This window comes from Dipodomys merriami, unplaced genomic scaffold (assembly GCF_024711535.1).
Source record: "Dipodomys merriami isolate MVZ:Mamm:240054 unplaced genomic scaffold, mDipMer1.0.p SCAF_9, whole genome shotgun sequence".
NCBI classification, from domain to species: Eukaryota; Metazoa; Chordata; class Mammalia; order Rodentia; family Heteromyidae; genus Dipodomys; species Dipodomys merriami.
The window spans coordinates 39975122-39990733 of NW_027206512.1; the positions used below are offsets into that span (position 1 = coordinate 39975122).

The 15612-nt window shown below is 34.8% G+C and overlaps 1 long non-coding RNA gene across 1 annotated transcript in view; it reads right to left on the reverse strand.

Annotated features, from left to right (window-relative positions):
• Positions 1-12917: 12917 nt before the first annotated feature.
• Positions 12918-15612, reverse strand: part of LOC138820834 (uncharacterized) — a 105773-nt gene continuing 103078 nt past the window's right edge. Inside the window, exons 3-4 of the long non-coding RNA XR_011369997.1 lie at positions 13877-14023; positions 12918-13223 (exon numbers count right to left, since the gene is read on the reverse strand). This is a non-coding gene — a long non-coding RNA (uncharacterized lncRNA). The remainder of the gene's footprint in view (positions 13224-13876; positions 14024-15612) is intronic.

Sequence of the window (15612 nt, forward strand, 5' to 3'; positions counted from 1 at the left end):
CCTCTGTACAGTATCTTTACAATAAACTATATGCTAAAAAAAGTAAATATATTATCTAACATCCCATTAAATATATTTAAATCCACTAGTTCATGATAGTATGAGGAGAGAGGAATCCACCACATTGAACAACACACAAAAAAAGAAAGAATATTATTATTAAAATCCACTGATTGCACAGTGCTTGGTAAATTAGTAAATCAAGGCAATGATCATTCATGGTTACTAATATCACTAAAAGACAACAATCTGGTCTTATGTGTTCCTGATGAAGGTCCATATTGTCTTCTATAAAATAGTTAAATATAGGGAGGGGAGAGGGAGGAAGGGAAGGAAGAAGGGAAACAGAGACATAGAATGCAAATAAGAGAATAATTCTTGACACTTAAAGCATTTAATGTCTATATTCACAGAATCTCTAACTTACGATACACCCAACAAAACTTACACATGCACCAGTGAAATGATAACATAATATCTGTCACTTTGTTCAACCACAAAAAATTGAGTGAATAAAGGAATGCATTTATTGAAATTATTCACTGTGGATGTGGAAAGCTTCTGAAAATACACTGTGGGAAAAATGTAAGTAGAAATTGTTTATGACACTGTTTCCTAATGCATGTTGAATGCCTATGATTATTGATTCTGAGGAGGAAGACAAAAATAGGTTTTTCTTTGTTGTTGTCATTTTTAATATACTATGTAATTTTGTTTCTTTTGTATCTTCTTCCCCCTATGGTTTATCCCCTATTGTCACTATATTTGATTCCGGTACCCTAGTATTTTATATATGTTTATGTGAATTAGGGAAGGGGAACAACAGAATAGTGAGACAAAGAACCAATGTAACAGTGATAGACACAAGACAACATGTTGCAAATGATCTGTTCAACTTGGCGGTGGCGGGGGGGTTGAGAGGAGGGAAAGGAGGAGAAAAATGAGGGAAGGGGGAACAAGTTTGACAAGAAATGTAATAATATTGATATTGATAATAAAAAAATAGTCAATGTAATGGACACAGACTATCTCTAGTAAAAAAGTGATGAGACCCCTCTGTATAGTATTTTTACAATAAAAAAATATATATATATATATAATTTTAAAAGAAAGCAACAAGTGCCTGCTTCAGCTTCACTATGACTATTAGATTCAGTTCACAAACTTCTCTCAAAAATAATCATAATAAAAGGAATTTCTAGAAGAACTTTTTTCAGGTTCAAGTTTGAAGATCAGCCTGGGCTGCACAATGCCATGCAGGGAAGAATGAATATGCGGAGTGGGTAACAAGCTCTTTATCCATAGGAAAAGAAAAAAAATGTGTCATCTGTATCCTTGTAACAGCCATCCTGCTGGGCAGCAGCTTTGCTATGATAACTCGCTTTGTCCACCCTGTAGGACTTTTGTGACTCTGATACACATAAGACTGTTTCAAAACTATGTATTCCATGGAACTGATTATTTTGTGGTGATGTTATCAACGACCACTTAGGCTTTTTTTTTCTTTTCTTTCTTTTTTTTTGTCAGTTGTGGGGCTTGAACTCTGGGCCTGGGTGCTCTCCCTGAGCTCTTCAGCTCAAGCCAAGTGCTCTACCACTTGAGCCATAGCACCCCTTCCCCATTTAGGCTTTTTCTAAAAGGCTTCCAAAGTATGGTTACATACAGACAGAAAGACAGACAGACAGATAGACACACACACACACACACATACACACAAAAACATATACACACACTTTCATTTTACATATAACAGTTATATTTTAAACCCGATTGTGAGTCGAAAGCCAAAGCAAAATGTTATTCTACTTGTATAAAACAGGAATACCAAAGCAAGAAACAGCAATGCTGAGTGAAATAAAGCATTCTTGTTAGTAAAATGTATAAAGCTTTATTATCTAGTAATGTTTAATTGACTAAAGGTATTCATTTGTGTGATATGCTTACCTTATCATTGACACATAATATTATAAAGGCCATAATGAATGACACCAGCTTAACCTCTTTAAACCTCCATTTCATTATCTGGAGTGTGAGAGACGATTGACATAAATTGTCTCAAAATTGCCTTCAATTTCAGAGCACTTAGAGAATCTGATAACCTTTGCATATCCTACCCTCAATATAATAAGCAATATCTATTTGTACAATACATTTAATTGGATGCTTATATATGTTCATTTAAAACCATGATTACAAAAGTATTTGAATATTTTTTTGTGAATCAAAGGCCTTGCCCACTATTACTTTTGTTAAAAAAATACAATATAATTTCTATTCCAGAAGGATGATAAAATACTACTGATATAGAAATTAGGGCATAGTAAATGCTGCCATAGAGGGAAAAACAAAACAGAGAACCCACTCAGAACCAGAAAATATTCGAATCATCTGTGAAATTGGAAAAATAAATCAGGTCTGGTATACTATATTTGCCATATCTCATAAACCCTGTCATAGTTCCATAAAATATTGTTCTGTATCTCATTAATCCTTATTTTGCAAGGTTATTAATAATAAATAATAAAATAATGCAGAATAATTCTAGACCTTAAGAATAAAAGTTGCTTATAATAAACTGGGAGAAATTTCCCAAAATGTCAGGAAACCTTGGATACAACATCAATAAATACTGCAGATAAAAACTCAATATGGTAATCAGTGCATTTCTCTTATTAATTATCACAAATTAGTTTATTTTAATAATATTTAAATCAATTTCTTACTCGATTCTTTGTGGAAGTAGATAAAATAGCCTCTAACCATTCTACTACTAACAGCCCTTTATATAATTAAATTTAAAAATTAAAGTGATGGGTATGGATGTAGGAAACACTTTCAAGAATACAAAAAGTTACATATTATTTGTTTTATTTTTATAACAGCTTAACTTCTAAATAGATGTTCTTTTCTCTGAATATATTAGAACTTGAAGTTACTGTTTTGATACTCACAAAAACATGAGCCATTTCAAGCTAATAAAAACCTAATTATCATATTTAGCATGAGACTTTCCCAGAGTTAATTTGATTCTTAGTCTACCCTTCTCCCTTCTCTTCCTAAGTTGTGGAACCATACAAGAGACCAATTAAAAACACTTTTTTAATAATTTGTTCATAGCCGAGTGGTCAGAAAGAATAGTGGCTTTAAGGAGAATAGTCTAAAACACTTAAAAGAGCAGGGATACCAAAACTCCCAATGAATGTTTTGCAAATCCTGAAAGTGTTGGAGTCATTTTTTTTTCCAATTACTACCACCCTATGAGACTCGGTTATTCACAGTGTGAGGTAAGATTGAAAGTTTTTGATTGATGCATGGTGCCGGGAGAGAGCTCATATGGCAAAGAGGCTGTAATTGAGCAAGAACTGTTGCAGCCAGACTCCCCTATGGTGATTGTGAGCAAACCATGCAAATATGACTATGTTGTCAGCCCCTGAAGGGGCAGAGGGCCCCTTGATGTCACCCCCACCCGGCCTCCCACAGACTGCCTTCCCCAGCTCCCTCTGTCCTTGATCTTCCAAGCATTTACAATACACATTGTGATTTGAATCTTTCTCCAGCTTCAGTATTTCTTCAGTAGAAAATTAAAAATAAAACCACCGTTCCTCTTTTAAACTGTGGGCTTAGAAGTACAAAATGACCCTTTAAAAGAGTTATTGTAACCAAAGGTCACACATTAACCAGAGGGCAACAAACTCCAGGAAGAATTAAAGTCAGAAATACCTACCAATTTTACAGGACCTTTGTGAGGGAGTTGGTGATTAGATTAAATGACTTTGAAAGGGAGAAAGTCAAAGAAAAGGCTCATTATTTCTATCATTGATAGAACTGGTAAGGGTCATGTCTATTACCCATCAGCAGAGACAGGAATTTAACAAAAAAAAAAACAAAAAACTCACATTAGGCTTAAGAGTTTAGTCCATGGATAAAATTTTGCTCATATAGGCTTGTTTAATATTAAAACATTTGATGTTTAAAATTTTTATTTTCTTTCTCTTATTTTATGTTTATCTTCAAATATATACACATAGAGTAACAAAAAAACAAAGCTGAAATTTTTCCTAATCATTTTATTCATGCCCCTCAGGTATTAAATTGTTTCTTAGTATATATCAGACTTTTTCAAAGTATGTCTTGATAATCTACACTTTGGCATAGATTGACAATACTATTTTCATACAAGGAAATATCAGCCATTTGGTTTTTTCTTTAAAAGAGAGTTTTTAACTTATCATGATTAGTTGTACAAGGGAGTTGCTGTTTAACAAAGCCATTTATGAACACAATGTATCTTGATCAATGTCACCCTGTTCAGCATTCTCATCCATCCTGCCCAACCCACCGCTTCCCTTACTTTTCTTAATTTTGTAGTTTATACATTGAGTTATTGCTTGCATTCTCCCCTACTTCTCTTCCTATTCTTCTTCTATTCTTCTCTTGCCCTCCTCTCCTTCCCTGCCCACCCACCCCACTGAGCTCCATTTCAAGTACACTTTTGTTGGACTTTTGTTGGACTTTGATTATGCCTTTTTAAGGAATTATATTATTTGAATTCTCTTTGAATGGGACATATGATAAACCTATTTAGTTTTCAATATACAGTCTTTGGAAAAATGAGAAACAGGACACTGTCACAATATGAATACTTCTATGAGTATGATAGTTCTTTGATTAATCAACCAAATATGACAGTGATCCTAAAGCACTAGCATTTGTCACAATTACCTGGCAACCTTGTTCGAATTTCCAGGACTTAGATCAAAGGATCAGGTTTGTGGCAAGGCCTGATAATTTTCATTTCCAACACAACCCAGAGTGATGCTGATGGTATTGATCCAAGGGAGACACATTTGAAATACTCTGATTCAGAAGACAGAAAGTGTATTGATCTAAATCTCTGTTAGTTATTTGTGTATAACTGTGACCAAAATGCCTGTTAGAAAAACTTTGATTCATATCTTCAAAAATGTCACTCCATAGTTCTTGGCTCTCTGGGTTGTGATGGGACAGGATGTCACAGTGGTAGAATTGGAGGGCAGCTCATCTCTTGGCAGACAGGAAAAAGAGAAGGGAAATGAGAAGGAGAGGCCAAGAACCAAGTATGATTCTCAGGGGTAAATCCATCGTGGCCTACTTCATCTAGATCCTAGAGCCTAAAGTTCTTACCACCTCCCAAAATAGCTCCATCAGCTGGGTGCCATGTTTTTAACCCACGGGCTTAGGTAGAGTATTTAATATTCAGGTCATGATCATCGCTATACAGAAGTTATTAAATATACAAAACTTATTATACATTGAAATAATTTAAGATATATGGAGGTGTAAACTTGTTTCGAATGGTGTGTAGCCTGAGAGATGGTTAACTGTTAATGGGAATAAATTATATAATGGACAGGTGTAGGGGGTCAGGAAACAGCTGTGATGCATTGTCACTGATTATGTAACAAACTAATTGCATGACACCTGAATAGGCTCAGAATCCATGTGTACTTTCAAAGCACACACTGGCAGAAGTTTGCCATATACCAGTTGCTGGTGCAAAATGACAAATATCACTACTGTGTCCAGCCTCTGCAGAGCCTCTACAGGTGACAATTGAAAAATATTAAATGCATATCTCATACTTACTATACTTTATATAGGTCATAAAAGCTATATATGCCAGGTGATATAATAAGTTTTATTCTATATACTGTAACCTAAATTGGTAGCTATCACTTTGGTGATTATAGGTCTTAGCAAAATTCCAAACTGCAAATGAATAGAAGGACTTTAAAAATTCTATTTGTAAAGGATAAAGTAGAAAGCCACAATCTGGAAAAGCCCATTCCTCATTGTAGAGAAGGAAATGTCAAAAGTAGAATTTTCCAGCTCAACATGCTCTAATTGAATAGGGTCGTATCATTTTTTTTTTCTTAGCGATGAGTGGGGAAATCAGAACTGTAGCTAGAACTTTGTCATTGGGAGTTGGCTAATCATTTCAAAATAAGCATGTTTTCTCTTTTCTGCTGATTGTCCTGGGGATTGAAAGACTAAAACACGTGCTATGCTTCAACACAATGCCAGCGTTTCAGCCAAGAGAGAGCTAGGCAGTGATCCAAGCAGATGGAGATCAAAATGACAACTTCATTTTTAAAAGAGCTACTGGGGATATTTTTCAGTTATAATGGATTTTTGTTCTACAATGGAAAACTAATCACCTCAGCCACACATACAGAATACCAGCCAAGTAAAACCCTCCTCCAACCTCCTTAGAAGCATAGGAGTTTCCTTCCTTAAGATGCTGATAAAAAGAAGTTATTTATCACTATTTTGAAACTAATTCTACATAATACTAATCTTTCTGAGGTAAAAATACCTCAAATGCAAAATATGTATGATTGAAATAGCTACTAGGTGCTATTAATACTTCTTTAATAATAAACCTGAAGAACAAATGGTCCATATTTGAGACTAACTTTATTTATGTATATTATATTTATATCATGTTTTATATTATTATATTATATTTATATTAACTATATTAAATATTGCCCACAGGTAAGAACAAGCTATTAAATATCAGTTATCCAATTACAAATGAATGTAGGTTATTTACTGTAAGGCCACCAATTCAAAGTTAGTAAACACAATTTTAAAAATCTGTAGATCAATTGTATATTTGGAGGCTTTAGTCATATGAAAAGTTGTAGCTGAGAAGGAGAAAAATCCTCATGGGGATAAAAACCTCAATGAGAACTAATTCCCTATTGATAATGTAGCAATTCTTGAGGTTTTTAGTTTGTAAGACCCCAGGGCAGATGTATGATAAAAGAGAACTGAGACTTCTTCAAAAGAGGGAGAAAATCCTTAAGAAGATGCTCTGAGGCAGACATCTAGACTCTCTCTTTGTAATTGTTTGTTATCTTTAAGTAGTTATATAGCAGAGTTTCAATTCAGCCGGTCAGATCATGAGTAAAAAGCATCTTGATCAATACCATCCCTTTCATCATCCTCCCCCTTGGATCTCTCTCTTTTTGAACAACCTTCCACTTCGAACTGCAAAAACAAATAAACACAGAAAGAAGGGAACTAAATATGTTCTTTATGCTACCAACATCAGACATTTACATATATAAGTTGATGGATCAATCTCCAATAGACACACGGAGATTAGCACACAAAGCACACACAAAAATCTTTCTGTCTGAATTTTGTGCTATTTTTCATAACTTTGATGAGTTATATGGTTAACCTTCTTTTTTAAATTTAGACTTTATTGTAAAGATGATGTACAGAAGAGTTATAGTTACATATGTCAGATAATATGTACATTTTTTAACTGTATTATCCCCTCCCTCATTTTCTCCCACATTTTCCTATCCCAAACCTTCTCTCCTCCTCCCATATTGTAAAGTGAGTATGACCGTTGAATTGGTTCACCCTTTGGGTTAACCTTTCCTCTTTCATAATTAGGTTGAGTTTGCACAATAATCTCAGATGTGACTCTTTCAGGCTATAGCTGGACTTCTTTGGTGTCTGGCTTCACATCAACTTTGCAATGACTGTGGACTAGTCTCTGGTTTTTACAGGGGGAGAACATAATACATTCCATACTAATTACTTGATGAGGGCCATTAGATTAATATTTGATTACACTAGGTACAATATCCTTGATCCATTACAATAAAAATTCTAACTATGAAACTCCTCTAGATTAAATTCTGGGGCTAATTTGAAGAGATTTTCATATTGCTGGAAATCCTAGGAACAGATTTTTTTTATTGGAACATCTTTAGGACCACAGTGCCATTCACAATTTCATAGTGCTTTTTAGCTAATAAAATGAAGGCTATTATTAAATAGAACCATGCTATAATCCTGAGTGAAAGACAGGACCTCAATTATTATTCATAGTTTACAAATGAGGCAGTTAGGTTCAGCAGTATTAAAAGATTTGTCCCAGGTCACTGACTTATTAAATGATAGATTAATATCAGAACCAACTTTTATCCTCATTAAAACCATAATAAAATGGTTCATCCTAATGAATTATAAAATTTTCTTATGGCCTCAATAGCTGCAATTTCACATCCAGTGAGTATTTTAATAAGGATATGATATAACTGGATGATTATGATTAAACCAATACACTCTAATGATTATATTTAAGTTATTTATTTAGTTTGCAGTTTTGAGCGTTTTAACTCAGGGTTCTGCACTACAAGGCATGCACTCTATTGCTCCAACCATGCTTCCTGCTCTTTTTGCTCTGGTTAATGTGTGTGTGTGTGTGTGTGTGTGTGTGTGTGTGTGTAGTAATATACTTGTGTGTGTGTGCATTTTGGCATTAGATACTTCAAATTATTTTCATTACAAAAGAAGACATACTTATTCCTGTAATGTTTTTCCTTATAAGACATTGGATAACTTGAAATAATTCCTTCCATCTTCCTAACCACACAAAAATTATATTAATGCTAGACTATGATTCTGAAGACAGAGTAAAACAGTCTCCCTACTCTAATAAAATTTATATTGTAGTAGAAGGAGTCAATGAATACATATGCAAGTTTTTTTTTTTCTTGTCGTTGTTTTGTTCAGTTGTGGGCTTGAACTCCCTGCCTGGATGCTGTCCCTGTTGGCTGTCCCTTTCAATTTTCTGGTGATTTTGGAGGTAAGAGTCTCATGGACTTTCCTGTCCGGCCTGGCTTCAACAGTCATACTTGGATCTCAACCTCCAGAGTATCGAGGATTACAGGCATGAGGCACCTGTGCCTTGACATAATTTAAGAAAATGTATGCATAAAATACCTGCCAATCATAAGTAGTAAGAAAGAAAATGAAGTATTTAAGATAATAAAACGTCAGAGGAGATTGCCTGTTTTAGATTAGACTGGTCAGCAAAGGCTTCTCTAAGGTAATGACAATTGAGAAGAGATTGGAATTACATGAGAGCGAGAGAACAGGTTAATTCCCAAGTAAAAATTGTCTGAAATAGGAAGGCATTTGATGGATTGAGGAAAGACAAGAAGACCAAGAAAGTGTCAAAATGAGTGAACATAGAAAATAAAGAAAGAGGGCATCTTAGGTTGGTTCCATATCTTAGCAATGGTAAATAATGCTGCAATAAACATAGCCGTGCCAGGAGCTTTAGCGTGGCCTACTTTGTGATCATTTGGATAAATGCCCAGAAGTGGTATAGCTGGGTCATAGGGGAGCTCTACGTGGAGCCTTTTGAGGAACTTCCATACTGCTTTCCAAAGTGGTTGAATGTAGAGCACATGGACAGCAAAGATGGCGCTGAGAGGGAGTTAAGTGGGCAGAGCCCAATTAGCTTTATGTTCAGTGTATAACCAGCCCGTGGAAGCTTAGGTGCATGATAGGGTGTGACCTTGACAGTGATTGGTTCCTCTTCCTCCCTTCCCATGCCACCTGCTCCTATTTGGCTTTAAAAAGGCCTTGCTCTGTTAATAAACTAATTTTTTCCTCCTTGACATGACTCCCCGCTGTGTCTGATTGTCTCCCAAGCCTAGGGAGGCTGGGGAACAGCTGAGCAGCCACACTTACCTTTCCTCAAACCCTGTCCCTCTTTCATGGGAAGGACTAAGACCCGGCAGTTGAACAAGTTTACACTCCCACCAACAATGCAGTAAGGTTCCCTTCTGTCCACATCCCCTCCAGCATCTGTTGTTATTAAAGTTCTGAATTATAGCCATTCTAACTGGAGTGAGGTGGTATCTAGATGTTGTTTTGATTTGCATTTCTTTTATGGCTAGGGAGGTTGAGCATTTCTTCATGTGTCTATTGGCCATCCTTCTTTCCTCTTCAGAGAAGTTTCTCTTTAAGTCTTTAGCCCACTTATTTATTGGGCAGTTGTTTCTTTGAGGATTTGTTGTTGGGGGATTTAATTTTTTGAGTTCCAGGTATATTTTAGATATGAGACCCTTGTCTATTGTATGGCTAGTGAAGATCTTCTCCTGTGGGCTTTCTATTGATCTTGCTAGCTATGTCCTTTGCCATGCAGAAGCTCTGCAATTTCATGCAATCCCATTTGTCCAACCTTTCTTTGACTTGTTCTGTTTCTTGGTGTTTATTAAGAAAATTGTGGCCTGTGCCAAGAAGCCCTAGAGTTTCTCCTTTTCCTATCTGTAATGTTTTCAGGGTGTCTGCTTTTACTTCAAGATTTTTTTTGTCAGTTGTGGGGCCTGAACTCTGGGCCTGGGCACTGTCCCTCAGCTCTTCAGCTCAAGGCTAGAGCTCTACCACTTGAGCCACAGTACCACTTCTGGCTTTTTCTGCTCATGTGGTGCTGAGAAATCAAACCCAGTGCCTCATGCATGCAAGACAAGCACTTTACCACTGAGCCATCTTCCCAGCACTTACTTCAAGATCTTTGATCCATTGCCAGATGCCTCTCATTGTATGCATGGGTCAAGAAAATGTGATATATAAATATGTGTGTATATGTACACACACACACACACACACACACACACACACACACACACACACACACACACAATGGAATTCTATGCTTCCTTCAGAAAGAATGACACTGCCCCATTTGTTAGGAAATGGAAAGACCTGGAAAAAATAATATTAAGTGAAGTAAGCCAGGCCCCAAAATATATAGGCCCCATGGTTTTACTTACTTGCAATATTTAGTATATTTCTAGGATAATCTTATTAGATGAGCAGAAAAGCTTAAAGGCTATGTACAAATGACCATATACGATGATGCTAAGCGAAATCAACCCAAGATTTGGACACAAGAGGTTTTCCTTTGTTGTTGTTCTTTTCATGTACTATGTGATTTTTCTTTTGTTTCTTTTGTATGTTCTTCCCCCTATGGTATATCCCCTACTGTCCCTAGATTTGATTTTGGTACCCTGCATCTTGTATATACATTTATCTAATTTGGAGAGGGGAAGGGGAATAACAAAATGCTGAAACAAGGACACAGGATGACCCATTGCAACAATGACACTCACAAGACACTTTGTTGGAAATGAACTTTACAACTGCAGGTGGGGGGGGGGGACAAGGGGGACGTGGGCAAAGGAAGAGAGAGTAGGAGAAAAACAAAGGAGGGGTAACAGTGCTCAACAAGAAAAGTACTCATCACCTTACTCATGTAACTGTAACCCCTCTATACAACATCTTTACAATGAAATATTTAAAAAAAAAAAAAAGAAAGAAAATAAAGAAAGAGAAACAAGTCAAAGCCCTATGTGTACTTCCTAGGGCATTATGAAGTTTATGATATTATTCTCAAATGTGAAAGAAATACACTGGAAGACTGACATGTGTATGTATGATTGTTACAGAGATGATACATATTTAGCTTGCTTTTGTGCAGAAGTAGTCAGTAATAACTAAATCCTGAACCAAGGCTTTTGATTAAGAGTCATTCATTTAAGTCATTTAAGTTGGGTTCCACAATAACGTCTTTAGGGATTCAAAAAAAATGGTCTTGGTGTTTGATGGAGTTCTCCATCAGGTTGCGAAGCAAGGTGATAAACACATAAAATTATGGAATTTGTTATGCATCAGATGAATTACTTGATAAATAGTACTGGAGGATTTAGCTGGGAGAAAAATGAAAAAAAAAACTCTCCAGGTATAACTTCATAAAATATGTGAAAATCCAATCAATAAATGAGATAATTCCTAACATGTTCAAGTTTATTATGCAAATAATCTTCTTTTTCTTCTTCATAAGTAGAAGAATTTGCTTTGGAAGTCTTGTGTAAATCTGAGCCCAAGAGCTTTTTGTGTTGCTTTTGTATGCTCAGAGATCATCCTGTGATTTTTACCTTCTAAGAAATCCTCAAATAGCCATTTCTTTAATTCTTTAACACCTGCATCAGCTGGCAAGTGGCAAGCATCACTAAAGAAAGGATGAACATACTTGTTTTTAATATTCTTTAAATTTCCAAGTATATAAAAAATAATATTTTAGACAAAATGTCAGTAGATTAGTTTCAAAGATATAGAAAATTAGCAGCAATTGTAATAAAATGAGTGATTTGCACAAAATTTGATGATTTAGGGATAATTTTTCTCAAGTCATTTCTCTTATTAAAATAAGTGATGAGGCATGATTATTTTATGGGTTTTCTTGTTTTTGTTGAATGGTTTCACCACATATTATGAGTGACTTTCAGTATTAATTAATTCAATAATATCCTTTTAATGACCCTATAATATGTTTTTGTGGTTATATCATAATTCATTCAATAAATGCCCTATTGCTACATGCTTAGAAAATTTCCTTTTCCAAAAATATTTATTATACATTTTTTCTTTTTTTTAAAGATCTTCCCTGAGTATACACTAGTTGAACAAGGATATTTCATTGTCCACTGTTCAAACTCATCCTCTCCATTTCCCCTCATTCCCTTTCTACCATCGTAAAAAAAAATGACATTTACCATCCAGTAAATGTCATTGTTCTACTTTCAGGTATAAACATAAGATTTATTTCAATTATGCTCACCCTCTCTTTTTGCCCTCTCCCTTCCCTTGTGCCCACTGACAATACATCCTATTCACTTTCTGTGATTCATTGATTTTAATAAATATTCATTGCAGACAGGGAATTCACCATGATAAGTCACACTTCCATATATTATAATTAGTCATAGTAACTCCATCTATTACACTATCATTTTCAGTCCTTCTGTCCCTGTATTATTTAACAGCTCTCAGTGAGTTTTCTTGAATTCACACACAAACAACATATATTTCAAAATTACTTTTCCTCCATCATTCTCTTGCCCTCTTCGCCTTCTTCTTGACCCCCAAATGTTCCCATGGTGAGATTCGTGGCAGGTCATGTATATATTTAAAGGTTAGAGTCTACAAATATAGAAAAGCATGATATAATATCTGTTATTGCATATGTTTTCATTATGTGAATTTTTTAGGTCAAAAGATGTGCAGAATCCAAAATAGCTGGTAAACACTGTCAGAATACTCTCTGGAGAAGATAGAGAAAACATCCTCTCAATTCCAGCAAGAAGAATGGTTGTTCTGTATATACTTCAGGAACTTCCTGTGCTTTTGTTTGTAAGCTGTCTCTTGGTTGTTTATTTGGCTTTTTTAAATCATTTTGTATTTTGTTTTGGCTAAGTAGGTTGTAGAATACTTAGTAGTCAAGGTTCTTGGAAATTGGAAGAATAATTTCTCTCTTTGGGATTACTTCTCTATCATCTGCAAACAAGTACCAGCATGTTCTTTCTCTAAAGGAAAAATAAGCATAGAAAGATTAAATGCTGCTCACATTCTGAAACTATGAAAAGATAACAATGGAAAAAACAAATTGAAAGATTTGTGACTTAGTGACTTTGGCAGCTGGTAAATCTTACTCTGTCTATTTTTGCATAGAATGAAAAAGACACAGCAGGTTCCTTTGGAACATCAAACTGAGAAAATTGACTACAGCTTTAACATCCTTAAAAGAGTTTTTGGCAGAATGAATAAGTATGCATAATTGAGGAAAAATACTTGAATTTTCTGGGGGGAAAAGAGGAAAGAGAAACAGCTCTAAAAAGAGACCAAACAAGAATATTGCTGGCTGATTCTTTTTTTTTTTTTTACAATGATATTCCCCCTGCCCCTAAGAACAATATTTAAGAAAATAAGGTTTGGAATGTATTCAGAAAAAACGAACAAACAAACAGGAACTTGGGGAAATTTAGAATGCAACTTAGGGCTACATAAATTTCAAAGAACTTAAAACCAGAATACTTGAGTGACTTGCAATTTTTGGATGACCTAGCTCAGTTACTTTCTAATCCTGTGATCCTTGGGCAAATAATACATATCCTCTCTGGCTCACTATGATAAATGGAAATAGCAATAGTGTGCTGTTTACCCCGTGCCTGCCTCCTACCTTTAATCAATAGTAGTCATTGTTTTATTATACAACTAGTCTGTGGACTTAGGCATGACACCTCACAACTCAAGTTCAGTCATAAAGTGAATTAATTCCATTCTTGGAGGATGTGACGGTCACTTCTGGATCTGAATGTCCATGAGGCTGTAAAAACAACAACAAAAAATAAATAAATAAAAATCACAGAATGTGACCTGGCTACCATCAGAATGGGTTGGTGAATGATTTGAAGCCAGAAAAATGAATATGAAAATGTAGCATTGAAAAAATGTTGGTAGTAAAGAAGGATCACCTTTATTGAAAGTATTTTCTTAAATCTACACTTAGCATTTTATACTATAATTATATCAGTTATGGTATATTATATAGGCTGAAAAGCTATTGCAAAATAGGTATCTATTAATAAAGTGCTTTTTCCTTCTAAAATCCTTACTAACAATTTAAAATTTTTTTCATGCTTTTTAATTTTCTCGTGGCACTTCCACTAAGAACAGGAAGACACACTTAAGAACAATAATTTTATCTACTCATAATTCACTTAAAATTGAAAAATGGATCCATATTTCCAGCTTTCTGCCAATGTGTAATTGCAACCGTAAAGTGAAGTTTCCTAAACTTGAGTCTCAAGTTTAAGAATGTAGGCTTCTTGTAAATGTGTTTGTTCTTGCATTTAAATATTCCTCCAATCAGATTTCTCACAAAAATATATGGTATATATACACAATGGAATTTGGTTCATCCATCAGAAAGAATAACAATGCACCATTTGTAAGGATAAGGAAAGACTTGGGAATAAAAACTATATTAAGTGAACTAAGTCAAATACAGAGATATAACAAGTTGCATGGTTTCCCTCATTTGTGGTAAGTTAATGCGCCTACAAATCTACAACTAATCACACTGGATGGCTAAAAAAAAATGCACTGGACCATGGTAAATTATACAGGTCTTTAGATATTCACACAGAGTGAGACCAAAGGAGACAATCATTAAGGCACTGTAGCTATGTGCAGCTGATCATATAAAATAGTATTTTCAAAGTGAAATGGAAACAAGAACTATTTTGTTAGGGTTTTTTTTTTTTTGCACTTTCCTTTTGTCTTGTTTGTTCATTTATCAGTCTTTGGGAGAGTAAAGAGAACACAGATATTAAGGGACAAAGTGTGAACAAATGCAGCAGTGGTACTCAGTAGGCACTATACTGAAAATGAACTATACAACTTGTGGTTAGGAAAAGAGGAAAACACTGAGAGCAAGTAAAGGGATGACATTGTTCAAAAAGGAATGTATTTTTTTATCTGAGTTATGTAACTGTGACCCCTCTGTTCATCAACTTTACATTGACAATTTTTAAAATGTAAAAAAAATCAGTGTCACATTGAATTAAATATTCCTAGGGTTTTTGGAAGACAGTCTATTGCTTATCATAGTGTACAATTCAAGTAAATATTACAAAGCAAGTACTAAGCGAATGATTTAGTAACACTATTTGATAATGAGATCTCCACTGATATTATCTCTCCCTACAAGAATATAATCTCCATGAGGTCTGCAATGGTTGTAGTGCTTTGTTGCTTCTGTAGCTGTTTACTGCTGAATTCCCAGTGTATACTGAAAAACACTAACTACATATTTATTGTTTGGATTTTTAAGAAAATAATTTATTTTCTTTACAGTTTCTTTTTGATGGCACTTTGAAGACCAAAGCTTTCACACATCACATTCCTTTCATG